Here is a 17,748-nt window from a genome sequence, read left to right on the forward strand (position 1 = left end):
TTGAAAGATTTTCGACAGTCGTCCACGCCTCTTGAAGCTGGTTACCAGGTGGCATACAACAAAGAGGACTGCCGCAGGGTCGACATCACATCGTTCCAAAAGCTAATTGGAGAGTTATCTTATCTTGCTGTTATGACTCGTCCGGACATTGCGCATTCGGTGAACAAATTAGCACAACGTAACAAGGATCCTCATTCCGAGAATGAAGCGGCAGCCAAGCACATCCTTCGATATTTGGCAAAAACTATCGACTGGGAGATATGCTACACAAAGCAAGGAAAGACAATTGAGTGTTTTGTTGATGCAGATTGGGCAAGTGATATGACGAACCGAAAGTCATTCACTGGCTATGTATGCATGTTGGCAGGAGGAGCGGTTTCTTGGGAGTCAAGAAAGCAATCGACGGTTGCCCTCAGTTCCACGGAGGCAGAGTACATAGCCTTATCATCTGCAGCAAAAGAGGCGATATACTTTCGCAGCCTACTGATTGACTTGAAGCTGATGTCCAAGGAGTCAGCTATTCAGATGTACGGCGGCAACATTGGAGCACAGCAGCATGCTAGAAACCCCATGTTTCATGCACGTACAAAGCACATCGACGTCAAGATACATCATATTCGAGAGGTTCTCAAGAGAGGTGAAGTCAACATTGCGTATCTGCCAACCGATGAGATGATAGCAGTTGTCCTCACAAAGAACTTTGCCAAGGTTAAGCACCATAAATTTGTATTCGCATTTGGTTTAAAAGATCGTTTATAAGTGCTTGACATGTTATTGCATATTAGTTAAGTATATTTAAAGTTTGTAAACATGCGTTGTGTTGAGGAGGAGTGTTCAAAGTGACCGCCACGATAATTAGATATTGATCTCTAACAACACTGCGCATGTGCCCTGCTGCATATCGATGTTCTCATATCGATATTCTTCTTTCGGCGTCTGTCTCTTGCGTATGTTACTCGGAAGCACATATAATTCTGTATTCTAATCCTCTGCTGTCTTACAAATAAAATAACTTTAACAAACACCAAGCTTCTGAGACTGGAAAGGCAGTAATAAATGAGTTTTGTCGAAAACCTTTAAGAACTATTATCCAAGAACAAAGTAAAATTGCTTTGCAAAACCTGCCATTAATAAGTTAACCCGATTCCAGAATGGGGCAGGTAAAAAGAATAAAAAGAGAAGGTCTAGGAAAAAACTATCTCATTTATCATCTAAAGAAGGAAGCAAACATACGCAGTCGAGACACAAAAAAAAAAAATCAACAAAGAAATTAACTATAAGAGACATTTTTTCTAAATCAAAATGACCACCCATATTGAATGTATGAAAAGCGAATTGGATCTCTTTGAGCCACATCCTACACAAAGCTCTATTCTGAGAACAGAAGAAGTTTCATATAACCCCATAGCTTCGTTGGACAGTGCTTCTTCAATTGAATTCGTTTGCTTAGGAAATGGGGAAACATATCGAGACCTATCAAGTGTTTACTTAAGACTTGTGCAACTAAGAAAAAGTGATAATACCAACATTGAAGGAAACGATGTTGGAGTAGTGAATAATATTTTGCATTCAATGTTTAGAAGTTCGTCCGTATATTTAAATAATATTTTGGTTTCTTAGAGTGATAATAACTATCATTATAGATCGTATTTGCAAACGATTTTAAACTGTGGTAGTGATGCCAGTGAAAGTCACTTAGCCACTCAAGGTTATTATCCTAATTATGGTAAATTAATATCTGGTAGATACGTTAACACCGATGGATCCATTATGCTCAAAAATATTTTCAAAACAGTAATAAGGTTGAACTATTCGGAAAAGTTCACGGAGATATATTTAATCAACCAAAACTGCTTATAAATAATGTAGATTTGAGGATTACTTTTAACATTGAAAAAACAGCATTTTATTTAATGGAATCTGAAACTGAATCAAATCTTAAAATATTGGAGGCCCAACTATTCATGAACCACATAACTATTAATCCGAGAACTTTATTGGCTCATCATCATGTTTTACAAACTAAAAATGCCATTTATCCATACAGCAAAGTTCAAGTAAAATCATTTACAATATATCCAGGAAACAATACAATATCAATTGACAATGCAGTTATTGGACAGCTTCCCAATTTTTTGGCTTTTTGCATGGTAAAAAACAAATCATATTCTGGAAATCGGGCATTAAACCCTTTCCATTTTGATCATTTTAAAATTCAACGCTTTAATCTATTGGTTAATGCAGGCACTTGAGTTTGATTTCTCGAACTCTGAAAATGCTCAAAGCTCTAGAGGATATAATATGCTATTCAGATCAAGTGGAATAAAACATTATGATCGAGGCTTACAAATTACAAAGGAAATGTTTGATAAAAATAGTTTTATATTAGCATTTGACCTAACTGCAGACCATCAAAATGCAACTGTATGCTCAAATTTAATATCACAAGGAGCCATCCGAATTGAAGGACGATTTTCGGAGCCTCTTACAGAAGCAGTTACTTGTCTGGTATACTGTGAATATGACTCAATGATTGATATTGATAAACATAGAAATATTCGTGTTCTATTGTAAAAATGAATACATTGCAAATCGATAAGTTGCTTTCCAAGCATTCAAAAACAAAAACAATTTTTAAAGGAGTTTATCCATCTGATCAGCTGCCTCAAGTAATTTCGAAATATCCTGCTTTAATAATAGCAAACACAGATTCTTCAAGCCATTCAGGAACTCATTGGGTTGCTTTTTACTTTGAAAACAAATATTCAGCCGAATTCTTTGATTCATATGGTCAATATCCTCAAAATAAAGAATTTTTAAAAATATTAAGGAAAAATTCCATAAAGTTTACATTTAATAAACAACCACTGCAAGGTAATTTTTCAAATACATGCGGTCATTACTGTATCCTACATGGAATATTTAAAAGCAGCAAAAAAACATTAAATTGTTTTTTAAAACAATTTAAGAAAAATGATTTTAACTATAATGATTAGTTAATAATACAAATGTTTAAGAAAATTCGTTTAAAATAAAACACAATATTATTTCAGAGACATTTAAGATGTTTATTGAATTTTTGAGCTGGGATACATTCTTTTATTTAAGTTATAGTACTTTAAAATTAGGTCTATAGCTTCTGCTTTCTTATTTGGTAGGGTATGACACAGGCATGTGTCAGGTCCGTCCGTTGCATCGTCATCACTCCAGGGGCATAGCTTATAATGAAAGACAAACTTGGAGTACTGAAGCTCCTTTTCCTCCAGATCTTCCAAAATGCTCATCAAATTTTCAAGAATTTGTACGTGCTCCTCGAAGATCATCACCTCGAATTGCATTAAAAAAAGTTGTATTTGTTTGGCATGCATCTTGCAGCTGACTTCTTGAATCTATTACTGATAATGTTTCAAAGAGCAGGACTCTTTATATCCACGTCTTTGCTCTGTTTCCCTTATATTTTTCTTTACCCATGTATTGGAAATGATAATTACTATATCTAGCCATCTCTTTTTTACATATGTACATATGTATATTCTTAACCTTTTTCTTTATTTTTGTCTTTACATGTATAGTTGTCTCTTCTTCTCTTACATATATATAATGGGAACTCTTTATTTACTGTTTACATATAAATTGGAAATGGGCAGTGCTATATCTATTCATCTCTTTTCCTTTATATATAAGATGTGAGATTCCATGCTCCTTCAACATCTTAAAGGGTGTTTTTGTGGAAAATTTGGTCACATAACTTTTAGGTAAAAATATCCAAAGCGGTTCGTTGTCCTTATCAGTTAAATAAAGGACTACTTTATTTCCAAATGATGTTTTTTTGATTTTACATCCATTGATCTTGTACTCAAATCCTATGCACAGGTCCTCAACCTTGGTGTATCCAACCGCCGGCTTTGTCTCGTTAAGTAATTCTAGGAAAGCCTAGGTATATATTTGATTAAGTGCTTATCATTTTCTATATAGAGATTTAAATATTCTTACATACCATTATAGTAATAGAAACTATTCAACCTACTAACGATTTTATACTAAATTATTTAAAAGATTGCATGATCTTTTATACTCTCATTAATTCAATTTTATACAAATGTGATCTGAGCAGATTGGTAGTTGAGTGATAATAAGTAAATGGTTTTAAAGCTGTAATGGCCAGATGTCTTAAGTCTGATTGGTGGTTGAGTAATAAGGGATGAACTATGGATACACTGCTGTATATTGGTTCAAATATTATATTTACATTTTTGGTCTTATATAACAGTCAACATGAAAAAATTATAAAACAGAACAAAATGCATAGAATTTTTGTTTATATGCTGATCACTTCCTATATAAGAACTGTAAGTTACTGAGATAGGTTAGTTCACTTTTACTTCGAAATAAGGACATTTCATTGCGAGTTGTGCTATTTAAAAACATCTTTTAGTTCCCGCAATGAACTGAAAAAGCACACCTTAAAAATCCACAACTTTAGTTATTCAAAATCAAAATCATCATTTTATCGATGTTACTTATGTCCAGGAACTGAACTGTTTTGGTTGAGAATTGACTTCAATATGCATATTTTATTTAAGCATAACATGGAATTAAAGCAAAAAATATAAAATAAATATTCAAAAATGAAATAATCTGTGCGTTTTTAAATATAAATACCTTTACATAAATTTACCAACTAAGTATAATATGATGTAAAAATGACTCAATAAATTCATTCAAAAGCATCAGTATTCTACCTGAAATCCACTTATTCTTTTTGTGTAATCCTCACTTGGAAGAAACCTGTTTCAAACGAATCCTATGATTCTCTTGTAATAAGAGGAAGTGAAATGCAACCAATCAAAAGTAAAACAGCAAACATTTAAAATAAATAGTGGTTAAATGTGTTATATTTATTATAGACATATGTATATATTATTTTTAGAAAAATACATAAAATATTCTTATTATATAAATATGTATTCGTATTATTAAAATTTCGCCTCAGCTAATTTTACCGCAGCAATTAAGTCATCATCATCTTCATCCCGAAGTAGTTCCTGGAGTTAAGATCTTTTATCATCATCCTGATTATCTACTAAATCGAAAATGTTGTCATCATCCGGGAAAATGTATGATGGATTATCATTATTAGGCGTTGCATTCCTTGGGTCATCGTCGTCGTCATCCCATTTAATGTCACTTAACCAGGTCAAGTTGCTCTCGAGATAGGTTTGGGTCTTAATCCCAAAAATCAAGAACAGGTCTACGGAGCTCGGCTGAGAGTCCAGATTTATGGTTGATTCCGGTTGGGAATCGATAAAAATGATTTCGAGGTCATTCATCGTTGTTGAAAGATTACTAGTTTATGTACTAGCTGTTAGCTGTGAGTAGTTATTATATAGGCACTTTGCTATGGGACAGTGTTAGGTACACAAAGGAGGAATATAAATTATAGAGAAAGTAGAAAGGTTCAAGGGCATCGAAACCGTTTTTCAGGAAACACTTAAAAAATACCTCTAAACTATCACATTAGATTCATTGCAAAGGGATGACCTACCTGTTTGAGGGTTGTTTGAATCGCAACATGGGACCAATCGTAAAAACAGGTTCATTGACAGTAAGAGGGAGGAGAGAGGATGATTTGAGACGATTTTACATGGTTGAGAAGGAGGATTGAGATCGAAGTTAGTTCACATTATCACCGATAGGTGGCGCCACCAAGTAGTACGGGGAAAACTATCCAGACTTGTATGAGATTTTCGAATTTTTCTAGGATTAAACGTACATCTTAGTCAGCCAGTTACCTGTACTGTGGTATGTAGCCATCAGTTTGTATATATGTAAAAATGTTAATAAACTTATATTCTCATTTATGTGTATACTCTGTATTTCCTTAAATAATATGGCATATTATTATTTATAAATCCACGCTTGCAGGAAATAAATCACATGTTCAGTTTTTAATGTTTCTTAAAATTCCCTCCGATTTAATGGTATTTCCAGTGCTCTAAAGTATGCAGAAAAAAATCGAATTTCGATGGTATCGATAACAATTGGAAAAGATGGTCACACTAAAAAGCACAAATTTCAATTTCAATTCTGGTCAAACTACCCCAATTTTGAAGAGAACCAGAATACATGCCTAACAGTACAAAATCATTTTATGTATATAATATAGCAAATTTTATTGTTTAGTTCTAAACAAAAACGAAATTAAATTCGTACATTAGTTGCTTGTTCAACATTTTCTTTCCGATTATCTTTTGTTTTTACTCAGCTCAGTTCGGATTTGTTTCCATTTTGAGAACCGTTTTAGTTGTTAAATGCATGCAATTACATATTGCATCGTATTGCTATGCTATGGGCTGTTCTATAGGTATATGTATTTATGTATGTATTTAAAGATTGATTGCAACGTGGAAGTGAATCCTAAAGATATGCTGAAGGAAGTTAATAAGTTTCTGGGCTTCGGTTGTTTTTGAGTTGTATAATTTTCGTTTTTTATACCCGATACTCAAAATGAGTATTGGGGTATATTAGATTTGTGGTAAAAGTGGATGTGTGTAACGTCCAGAAGGAATCGTTTCCGACCCCATAAAGTATATATATTCTTGATCAGCCTCAATAGCCGACTCGATTGAGCCATGTCTGTCTGTCCGTCTGTCCGTCCGTCCGTCTGTCCGTCCGTCCGTCTGTCCGTCCCCTTCAGCGCCTAGTGCTCAAAGACTATAAGAGGTAGAGCAACGATGTTTTGGATCCAGACTTCTGTGATATGTCACTGCTACAAGAATATTTCAAAACTTTGCCCCGCCCACTTCCGCCCCCACAAAGAGCGAAAATCTGTGGCATCCACAATATTGAAGATACGACAAAACTAAAAACGCAGAATCATAGATAAGGACCATATCTATCAGATTCCTGAATCTGGATCAGATCGGATCATTTTTATAGCCAATAGGAACAAAACAATTTGCAGTGGCTACGCATCGCCCGACGTCACGCTCAGACTGATTTTCTGTCTCTCTCGCACGCACTCTTTGTCGTGTCGTTTAATATTAGCGGCGTCTGCCGGAGGAGAGCCATACTGACTTAGTATCGGGTATAAATGTAGAGTTGCGGTGTCCGCAGCAACTCACAACGTTCCCTCTCGTTAATTTTCGATGCTTGCTCCGATCGGCAGCCAATCGAGGGATGCAGGGAAAGTTTCTTATGTTTTAATGGTTGTTTTATATAAATTTAAATTGGGGGGAAATTGGAGTGTTTGACAACATTGTTTTTGTTTTTGCTTTTTTTGTTTCATTGTTTATGTTTTTTGTCGTTATAAAATGTTGGTTTTGTTGGTTTACGTTTTTAATTTAAGTATGTATAATAGTTTATATAAAAAATAACAGAGAAATTATATAAAAGAAACATTAAATATAATCGTTTATTTTGCTCATCTCTTCTCCGTCCTATTCTCGATCTTGACCTAATAATTAACGCGTCAACTGCCCAAATCCTCGCCATCTAATGATTCATCCTGCACCGATGAGCTGTCGTCACCGCCGCCGCCGCCCCACCACCGCCTCCTCCGCGCTTCGATGAAGGTGTGCCCGTGAGCCGGCTGGAGCTGAGGCCCATGCCGCCGGTGCGTCTAAAGGAAAGGGAGACATACAAGTTGCAGGGTTTACAATATATAGTAGAGGATGGTTCTGGGTAGACGTGCAGTGCATGGGGGAATACAAAAATAACAGAACAGAGGTTGGAGTTGCACGAACTAAGTTCTATTTAAAATAGGAGTTTGAACGGCATTAGTTCGCACTGTTGGATGATTTTGCTGGATGGTGTGTTCCTAACATGCAAAGAGAAGTACACAGAGGTGTGGTTGCTAGGTTTTCTTTGGTTTGGAGTGGATTCTGGTTCACATTCACTGGGTCTGAGGATCTGACTATGGATCTTGGCCAGCAGCACTTACAGCGCCTACGAGAAAGAAGCGAAACGATTCGAAACCTAATGCAGACCCTCACAATTTATAATGAGTGCGGCATCCTTTTTGGGCGAATAGGCCTTGGCCTTTTCGGTCTCGGCCACTTGGATGGAGCTTAAACCAAAACAATAAAATGTCAAAACAATATAGGAAGAATCTGAATCCCGGAAGAGAGCGAAAGAGAGACATAGCGCTAGAGACTTCCCCCATCCGTCACAAAACCCTTGATCGAACAGGGATCTGCACCTACCGTAGTTCAGTTTTGAGTGAGTTGATCTCACGGTTCATGGCCTCCTGCGATTCAATCATATCCTCGCACTCGCGCTGGTACTTGCGCTTCTGTGTCTTCTCCTTCTGCAGTTCCTCCTCCGTCTCGTCCAGAATGCGCTTGAGCAATTTAATGCGGCTATTCAGCTGTGGGAGCAAAACGAATCCTTTAGTATTACCATCGCACAGTCAGGAACGGTCGGGTTGCTTACCATTTTCTCCTTGTTCTGGTCGACATGTCTCCGCTCGTCTTCGATGTTCATCGTCAGCTCCTTGATCTTCTTGTCCATCTTGCGGTTGGCCTTCTGCTGTAGCAGTCGCTCCTTGCCCTCGTTCTCCAGCTGCTCCTCCAGATTGGCGATTTTGGCCTCGAGCGTGGCGATGGTGGCCTTTACCTTGGTACGTTGTGCCGTCTTAATCTCGGCCAGCTTGGCCTTCAGCTCCTTGTTCTGGCGCTCGAGCAGGGCACGTCCATTCTTCTTCTTCTGCGAGTTGGACTTCTCGTTGGCTAGCTCGGTGGTCAGCTGCTCGATCTGCAGCTGCGCCTTGCGGCTGCGGTCGAGCAGAACCTCCGAATTCGACTGCTCCTCCTCCAGCTCCTCCTCGAGTGTGGCAATGCGGGCCTCCAGTCGCCGCTTTTCGTCGACCATCAGCGATCCCTTGCGGGAACTGTTGGCAATCTCCTCGGCAAGCTCGTCGCGCTCCGTTTCGGCCGCCCGTCGGGCCCGCTCCGAGCTGGCCAAATCCTCGGTCAGCTGAAATACTTCTGCCTCCAAGGCCTTGACCTTGCGCTCGGCCTCCTTGCTCTGCGCCTGCAGCTCCTCCTTGGCCGCCTTGGCCTCCTCGGCGTCGCGAAGCGCATCCTTGACTTGTGCTTGCAGCTTCTTGGCGTGCTTCAGGGCATCCTCCTTCACCTTGTTATGCATCTCCATCGTGGTCTCGATCTCTTTGAGGTCGCCCTCCAGCTTCTTCTTCGACGCCACGGCGGCCGTTCGCTGCTTGCGCTCCTCATCGAGCTCCGCTTCCAGATCGCGCAATTGCTTGACCAGTCCTCGTCGCTTCTCCTCCGCCCCCTCCTCCTTGGCCAGCAGGTCGCGCTCAAACTGGGAGCGCAGGGCCTGCATATTGACCTCGAGACGCAGCTTGGCATCCTCCGTCAGCTGGAGGTCGTCCTCGAGCTCCTCGTTTTGTGCTTTCAGCTCGGCCAGCTGCGACTCCAGGGCGCGCTTTGCCTTCTCAAGCTCGTGGACGTTCTTGTCGGCGGTGCCTTGGGAGTTGGCCAGGTCGTCTAGCTCGTTCTGGAGTGTCTTGCGCTTGTTCTCGAGATCTTCGATCTTGTCGAAGGCCTCGTCCAGCTCGCGGGACACCGACAGCACCTTGGTCTCCTTTTCGCGCGCCTCCCGCTCTGCAGTGTCGCGCTCCTGGGCGATCTGCTGTGATATGGCTTTCTCCTCGGCAAGGGTCTTGTCGAAGTTCTTCTGCTTCTTCTCCAACTCGAGCACCTATGAGGGATTGGGGATTAGCAAAGGCAGTCCTTCAAGGAACTATGACGAGGGCCAGGGACCTACCTTCGTGCGTTGCGTCTCCAGCTCGATGGTGGCATCCTCCAGCTCCGATTGGATCTTCTTTTTGCTCTTGTCCAGGCGATCGTTCTGGGCAATCAGCTCCTTCACCTGTCGCTCCAACAACTCGATCTCCTTGTTGAGCCGCTTCTTGCCCTCCTCCAGCTCCTTGGCCAGATCGTCATCCTCCTCAGCCTTCTTCTTGATCTCCTTCATCTGGCCGGTGACCTCGGCCAGCTTGCGCTCAAAGTTACGCTTGGCCTCCTCATCCTCCTCGAGCTGCTCTTGCAGCGCCTCCTTCTCGGACTCGATCTGGCGCAGCTTGGAGCTGAGGGCCAATTTCTGGCGTGTCTCCTCCTCCAGCTGCTGCTGCGCTTCCGTCAGCTGCGACTCCATATTGCTGGCCGACTTGACGGCTGCCGATGCCTTCAGCTCGGCCTCCTCCAGCTGATTGGTGATAGTCTCCGCCTCCTGCTGCAGCTTTGTGCACTTCTCCTGCAATTCCGATCGTGCGCGTTCGATCTCGGCCAATTTCACCTGCAAACAGAATTAGAATAGAGATCGTTCGGCCGCCTTCTGCTTTCGTCACTCACCTGAAGCTCTGCGATTTGGGATTCGGCCTGCTTGCGTCGTCGATCGTTCTCCTGCCGGGAGCTGTTGACGCTGCGCAATTCGGTGGCCAGATCGGCGTTCTCCGCCTCCAGCGTACCCTTGGCCTTCTCCAGCACGGACTTGGCCTTGCGCAGGTTCTCCAACTGATCGTTGATGCCGTTCAGCTCCTGCGAGTGCTTGTGCCGCATGTCGGCAAGGACGCCCTCGTGGTTCACACCCTCTTCCTCCAGCGACTTCTTCAGCGTGGCCAGCTCCTGTTCGCGCTTGGAGCGTAGCTCTTGTTGGGCGGCCGTGGTGTCCAGGGAGTCGAGAAGCTCGTTCTTGAGTGCTTCGAGCTCCTCGCTGAGGTCGCGTCGCACCTTCTCGGCCTTGGCGCGGGCCGCCTTCTCGGCCTCGAGATCCTCCTGGATCTCGGCGAGCTGCGATTCGAGTTCACGTTGGACCTTCTGGGCGGTGGCCTTGGTGGCGGACTCCTCGTCAATGCGCATCATGGTCTGGGTGAGCTCCTCCTCGCGCTTCAACAGCTGCGCCTGCAGCTCCTCCACTTGGGTGCGTCGCTCGTTCAGCTGCTCCCTAAGGTCCGCCACCTCGGTTTCGACCTTTCGCTTGGTGCGGTCCGTCTCCTGGCGCTGCTGCTGATCCTTGTGCATGCGCTCCTCGAACTCGGCGATGGTGGCCTCGTGCTTGGCCTTCAGTTTGGCCAGGTGCTTGGCCTTCTCCTCCTCCTCGGCGAGCGTCTGGGAGAGATCGTTGGCTCGCTCTTCGAGCAGCTTCTTCTCCTTGAGCAGCTTTTGGTTCTGGTCGTCGGTGAGGGCGAGATCCTCCTCGTGCTTCTTGATCTTCCCGTCCAACTGGACCTTCTCCAGCTGCAGCTTCTGGCGCGCGGCCTCTTCCTCCTCCAGCTGCTCCTCGAGGTCCTGGATGTGCAGCTCCAGCTTTTTCTTCTCACCGCCCAGGGCCAACACACGCTCCTCCTCCTCCTCGACGCGCGTCTCCAGCTCCTGCATCATGTCCTCCAGCTCCTGTTTGCGAGCCATCAGACGCGAGCGCGACTCCTCCGCCTCGGCGCACAGCTCAATCTCGGCCTGCAGATGTTCGGCGAGCGTGGTTTTCTCCACAAGCGCCTGCTGGTACTTGCGCTCGTACTCCTGGGTGTTCTTGGCCAGCGTGTCGAGCTTCTCGCGCACCTGCTTCAGCTCATCCTCCTTCTGGACGAGCTTCTCCTCCTGCTTGGTGACCTCCAGCAGGGGCTTGATCTTCGTGTAGAGGCGCCACCACTGCCAGTTGCGGAGCTTGAGGTAGGCGGCGCAGTTGCGCTGAATGATCCGGACGGCATTCAGCTGCTGGAGCCGCTTCTGGTACTTGCGGCGGGCGAGGAAGCCGCGACAGGACGCCTGGAAGATCACGATTAGGTCGGAGATCTTGAAGTCACGCTCCTCCTCGAGATAGGCGAGGACGCCCGCGCGGAAGAAGATCTTCGACTGACCGACTCGATACAGATTCGAGTCGAGTTCCAGCGCCTGGATCATCCTCTCGCAGGCCTTCTTGGCGTCCATGAAGCCCTTGGCGATGACGTTCCGAGTGAGCAGATCGTACCGCTGGCGGAACTCCTGGAAGGGTATGCGATTGGGGAAGCCTTGGCGGCAGATGCGTATGCCCTCGAGGACGCCGTTGCAACGCAACTGGTCGAGCACCAGGGGGCATCGATCTTGCCGGCCCGCTTCTCGTGGTTCGGTATGATACAGCGCACAAAATTGGGATTCGTGTTGCGCAGCGTGTCCATCAGCTTCGTCAGCTGCTCCTTGTATAAGTGGGACACGGTGCGGAACATGCCCTTGCGGGTGCGTGCCCCGAACTGGGTGTCGGTCAGGGCCTGCTGTGCCATGCCAACGATCTCCGCATCCTTCCAGATGTTCACCACAAACGGATCCTGCGAGCCCTGCAGCAGCGACACAATGTTCTCGTTCAGCGGATCCATGTTCTTCATCAGCCACTTGGTCGCCGAGTAGTCCACCCGTCCGGCATAGTGTACGATGGCAAAATCGGCCACGCCCCGGAAGTCGGTCTTCATGAACTTCGGATGCATCGAGTGGGCCGAGACGAGCTTGTCGACAAATGTCTTGTCGGTGGCCTTGGGGAACCAGCACTCCTCGTCGAGCAGGGCCATGATGCCGCCCGGTTTGTCGATCAGGTCAATGGTGGGCTGCAGATCGAGCCCAAAATCAATGAACTTCCACTCGATGCCCTCGCGCTGGTACTCCTCCTGCTCCAGAATGAACATGGTGTGGTTAAAGAGCTGCTGCAGCTTCTCGTTCGTGTAGTTGATGCACATCTGCTCGAACGAGTTGAGCTCGAAAATCTCGAAGCCAGCCATGTCGAGGATGCCGATGAAGGAGGCCCCCTGCCGCTTGGTGCGGTCCAGCGACCGATTGATGCGATTCACCAGCCACTTGAACATCCGCTCGTAGCAGGCCTTGGCAATTGCCTCCACAGCGAACTCCACCTGCTCCTTGGTCTGGGCCTTGGTGACAAAGTCGCGGCCCACCTTGATGCGCGGCGTGAGGAAGGCCCGCGACATGTCCGTCACACTCAGGCCGAGCAAATGGGCAATCTTCTGGGCCACTGTGTTATCGGGTAGCGTGGCCTGGTCGTTGTTGCGCTCCTGCCGGAACTTCATGCTTCCGAACAGCAGGACGGCGCTCACGATACGGAATATCGAGTTGAAGTCCTCCGAGGTCATGCCCATGATGTTCATCGACTTGACGGTGGCCTGGAACTCGGCATAGTCATCCACACCGGGCACTGGCAGGCTGCCGTTCGACAGGAATGCATACGACTTGACATCATCGACTATGAACTTCTCGCGCTGCTCCGGCGAGGCGCCCGCCAGCAACTGATAGAAGATGTGGAATGTACGTTCGTCCTTGGCTTGGCGGATGGCCCGCGACTTCTCCAGCAGATACGTCTCGATGTTGGCGCCCGAAATGAAACCAGAGGCATCGAAATTGATCCGTATGAATTTGCCCTGCATAAAAAGGATCACAAATACAAGGATTACTGGAAGAGTCTCTATCGAAACGTGTGTGGTTGTGACTTACGAAACGCGATGAATTATCGTTCTTGACGGTTTTGGCATTGCCAAAGGCCTCCAGTATGGGATTCGCTTGCAGCAGTTGTTGCTCCAGTTCACCCTGAGTAGCGGGAGGACACAAGAGAATGGGATTATTGCCTGTTCTACAGAGATCTAACGGTGTCTAGGGTTAGCAACAAAAAACGAGGGGGAACGTGGTGAGTTGCTGCGGACACCGCAACTCTACGGTTATACCCGATACTAAGTCAGTATGGCTCTCCTCCGGCAGACGCCGCTAATATTAAACGACACGACAAAGAGTGCGTGCGAGAGAGACAGAAAATCAGTCTGAGCGTGACGTCGGGCGATGCGTAGCCACTGCAAATTGATTTGTTCCTATTGGCTATAAAAATGATCTGATCTGATCCAGATTCAGCAATCTGATAGATATGGTCCTTATCTATGATTCTGCGTTTTTGGTTTTATCGTATCTTTAAAAATGTGGATGCCACAGATTTTCGTCCTTTGTGGGGGCGGAAGTGGGCGGGGCGAAGATTTGAAATATTTTTGTAGCAGTGACATATCACAGAAGTCTGGATCCAAAACATCGTTGCTCTAGCTCTTATAGTCTTTGAGCACTAGGCGCTGAAGGGGACGGACAGACGGACAGACGGACAGACAGACAGGGCTCAATCGACTCGGCTATTGATGCTGATCAAGAATATATATACTTTATGGGGTCGCAAACGATTCCTTCTGGACGTTACACACATCCACTTTTACCACAAATCTAATATACCCCAATACTCATTTTGAGTATCGGGTATAAAAAGCACAATGTACATATGAACACAGAAAACATGCAACAAACAATGGACAAGGACAACCACATGCAGTTCTCTAAGGATTAATCTACGGAAAGCAAGCTAATTTTAAACAGATGAGTGTATGTGTGGTCTTGAGCAGGAGAAATAATACGATAAGGAAATGGGAAAACAGAGCACAGAGCCCCTTGGAACTCTTTTGTGAGAGGAAATGCATCATCAAAACATACATAAATGAATTAGAAATAAAATATGGAGAAGTGGGAGAAACCAGTCCCCTCATTGGGAGAACAAATAAAAAGCGCCCATTTTTGGGAATAGAAACATTAAAATTGGCTTAAACGTAATAGATAACGAAAGAGAGGAGAGGGTCAACAAAACATATAGGGGTTAATATGGCATCCATGTTCCATCCACCTTTCGTTTAGTCTTGGATTTGGTTTTGGATTTGGAAATACTTACAATCAGAATGGCAGGATTCGGCACCTGTTTTGTTTCGGGGGTTTTTTTGGTGTGTTTTTTTTTCGGGTATTCATCGGTTATTCATCAAAGTCGAAAAATGTACAACGAGTGTTTGTATTTGTGCGTGTAAATATATTGCGTGTGTGTGTGTGTGTGTAATAGGACATGAAAATAAAGAAGGTTCATAAGTAAATAATTCAAAACTATATATAGTAAATATTTTGCCCTAGAAAAGGTAGTGCCAAAAAAGAAGAAAAAAAAAACAATAAAAAAAACTATGGATATATTTCCTAGAACGAATGCAAAGTTGTGCCCAAAGTATTATTAATTGTGTGTGTTTCCAGTTTGTACTTTTCTTGGTATCTGTTATCGGGGGCAGCTGATAAGAAAACCCTCTCCCCACCTCGTAAATACCACCTCGTGCTGTTGACACAGACACGCCACCACCAGAGGATAGGAGAGGAGAGGAGCAAAGCCCAATGTCTGAACTAGTTTCTAATCAAACGAACGGCACGAATGAATTCCCTTCGATTCCACTGATGATTCAGTTGTAGGTACCTTCATCAGCGTCTATTTATGGCAATTGTAATCATAATTATTATTACCAGCTACACAAACATTGGTTGCCTCTTCAATTTGGTAAGAAGCAGCAGTTCTAGCCAAGATCGCACCCTCCCTCTCTTAAGGTTCTTCTGGAGGAACATTCATCAGAATCAGCATATCGTATGTGGAGTGCTCCCCCTGATTATGTTTAGTACCGAGAAATATACATAGGAGGTATCCGTATAAATGCCTTAAGTCTGTTTGCAGCTTATCACGTTCCAGCAGCAGCAGGCTCATATAAGGCAGGCCAGTAAACGCATAAAACATAATGAAAAGTGCGTTTGGAGCTCAAGAGCAGCTTGTTTTTTGTGGCTGAAAAGGATTGACTGAGTGTATGCCCAAAAGAAATACACGAAAAATATATACAAATATAATTTGTTTGGTTTTGGCCCCAATTATGGTTATGAACCAGAACCGAATCGAAACAGAAGCCAGTCCGAGAACTGGGGCGCCACCAGCAACAGTTGCCATGCTACAAAAGGAGATGATACCAGCACCAAAAAACCCCCCTTTAAATGTCGCAATTCGAGTGATTTAATTTTCAATTTTTATCAATTGCCCCTCCTCTGCTGCTGCTGCAATTCAATTTCGTTTCGCTTTTGTTTCTGTTTTTTTTTTATGGTGTTTATTTTATTGCTGTAAATGATAAAAATTTGTCAGAAACTTATTGTACAGTATACAGATATACCATATGTGGCAGGGCATCGGTTGATTAATGAAGTGTGCCGCCCCCCTTTTTCCCTTCTTCCCATCCTCCCCCGGCAAACCAGCAAGAGAGCAACCAAACCAAGGAGTAAACCCAAGGAGAATGGGCTTTGGCTCTATGATGCTGCTGTTGCTGTGGGTTTTGATGCCGTGTAATGTGGCAGCGCCCCTCGGTCGGTAGGAATGCATTTCTGCCCGGGGAGGCGAGCTTCGTTGGATTCCGTAGAATGAAACGGAAAGAAAGGAAAAATATCTACTAATCAAAGTTCGCTTCTAGCTCTTGCTTAAGCCGGTTGTGTTTTTTTCTTGCTCCCGCATTCTCCGCCCTTTGCCTAAATATCATACAACATTGTTGTGTCTTTGTTTTGATTTATTATCGCATCTCTTTAATTTGATTCTACCTTGTGTTAACCACCAGTGTTTTGTTTGTAAACAAGTGTTTAATATAAATTCAATATTGCAACGTAACACATCGGACTCGTGCAGGCAATTTGTTATTGTTTTTTTGCCCAGTCTGCTTTTCGTTATCGCTTCTTCGGTGTGCACTGTTCTCGCGCATCAGCGTTTGCATCGCCCACACTCTCTCGTGAGCATAAGCGGGCTGCTCGCATTGTTGCTCTCACTCTCTCTGGATTGCCTATACTCTCCCTCTCTGTGGACTTTTCTTTTGTGTCTCTGCTTTGGTGAGTTTACTGCTCGTTTTCTGCACTTCGTTGGATCATCTGCTTTGAATTATTGCCGCTGCAGCTGATTGTCTGGCTCGCTCTGCTGTCTGCTCTCCTACTTTACCTGCTATCTCACTCCGTTCTTCTTTTATTCGTGCACAGTGATTCTTCTACTGTCCATAATGGCAATTGTTTGCAGTGCAAAGAAATGTGAATTCGGTGGTGTTATCATTGGTGATTCATTTCTTAGCTGCTGGCTGTGCGACAATTTTGCCCACATAAAATGTGCTGGTGGTGGAAATTTTGGCCGGCTGAATGATCTGATCTCGAAACGCATGGGCCTGTCTTGGTCATGTCTGGCTTGTCGGGAGATTGAGGCCGAAATGCGGACATTTATGAGACAGACTCGAACTGGGTTTCTGGATGTCCGGAAACAATTTGTGGCTCTCAACGAGAAATTTCTTGCCCTTGAATCACAGTTTCTTGGGCTCAAACTATTGAGCGAATCGCCTAGACGGAAAATTCCGCATAATGATACCAATCTCTTGCAACCTAATCCGATTGGTACGCCTGCCTCCCACCTTCATCCATCGGAAGCATTTCCGTGTAGTCATGCCACGCCGTTGTCTGTAAATCCGCCAACGGTGGCTCCGGAGTTCTTTACACCGAGCAATGTGCTTCCTTCGAGCACCCAACTCCCCAACAGCATCAATCCCATCCCTGCAGTTTCTGTGGCCGTCACTTCTGACGCGGTGAGTGCTCCTAGTGCGGGTGTGCTGGTTGCTGACGACGTCTTGCCAATTCCTGCTCCAATTCCTGCTCCAATTCCTACTCCAATTCCTGCTACAGCCATTGCTGCCAATTCCTCTGCACTTGTACCGAGATCTCTTTTAGGAGTGGCTCCACCATCTCGATCTCGCTCGGGACTTCAACTTAAAGCAGTGGTCCCTCGGAAAGCAATATTTGTTTCTCGTCTTATTCCTGAGGCTACAACGGAGGATGTTAAAAACATCTTGCCGCTAAA

At 44.4% G+C, this 17,748-nt stretch overlaps 1 pseudogene; it reads right to left on the reverse strand.

Moving 5' to 3' along the window:
• Positions 1-7,141: 7,141 nt before the first annotated feature.
• LOC117185904 overlaps positions 7,142-17,748 on the reverse strand; it is a 33,079-nt pseudogene continuing 22,472 nt past the window's right edge.

This window comes from Drosophila miranda, assembly GCF_003369915.1.
Source record: "Drosophila miranda strain MSH22 chromosome Y unlocalized genomic scaffold, D.miranda_PacBio2.1 Contig_Y1_pilon, whole genome shotgun sequence".
NCBI lineage: Eukaryota > Metazoa > Arthropoda > Insecta > Diptera > Drosophilidae > Drosophila > Drosophila miranda.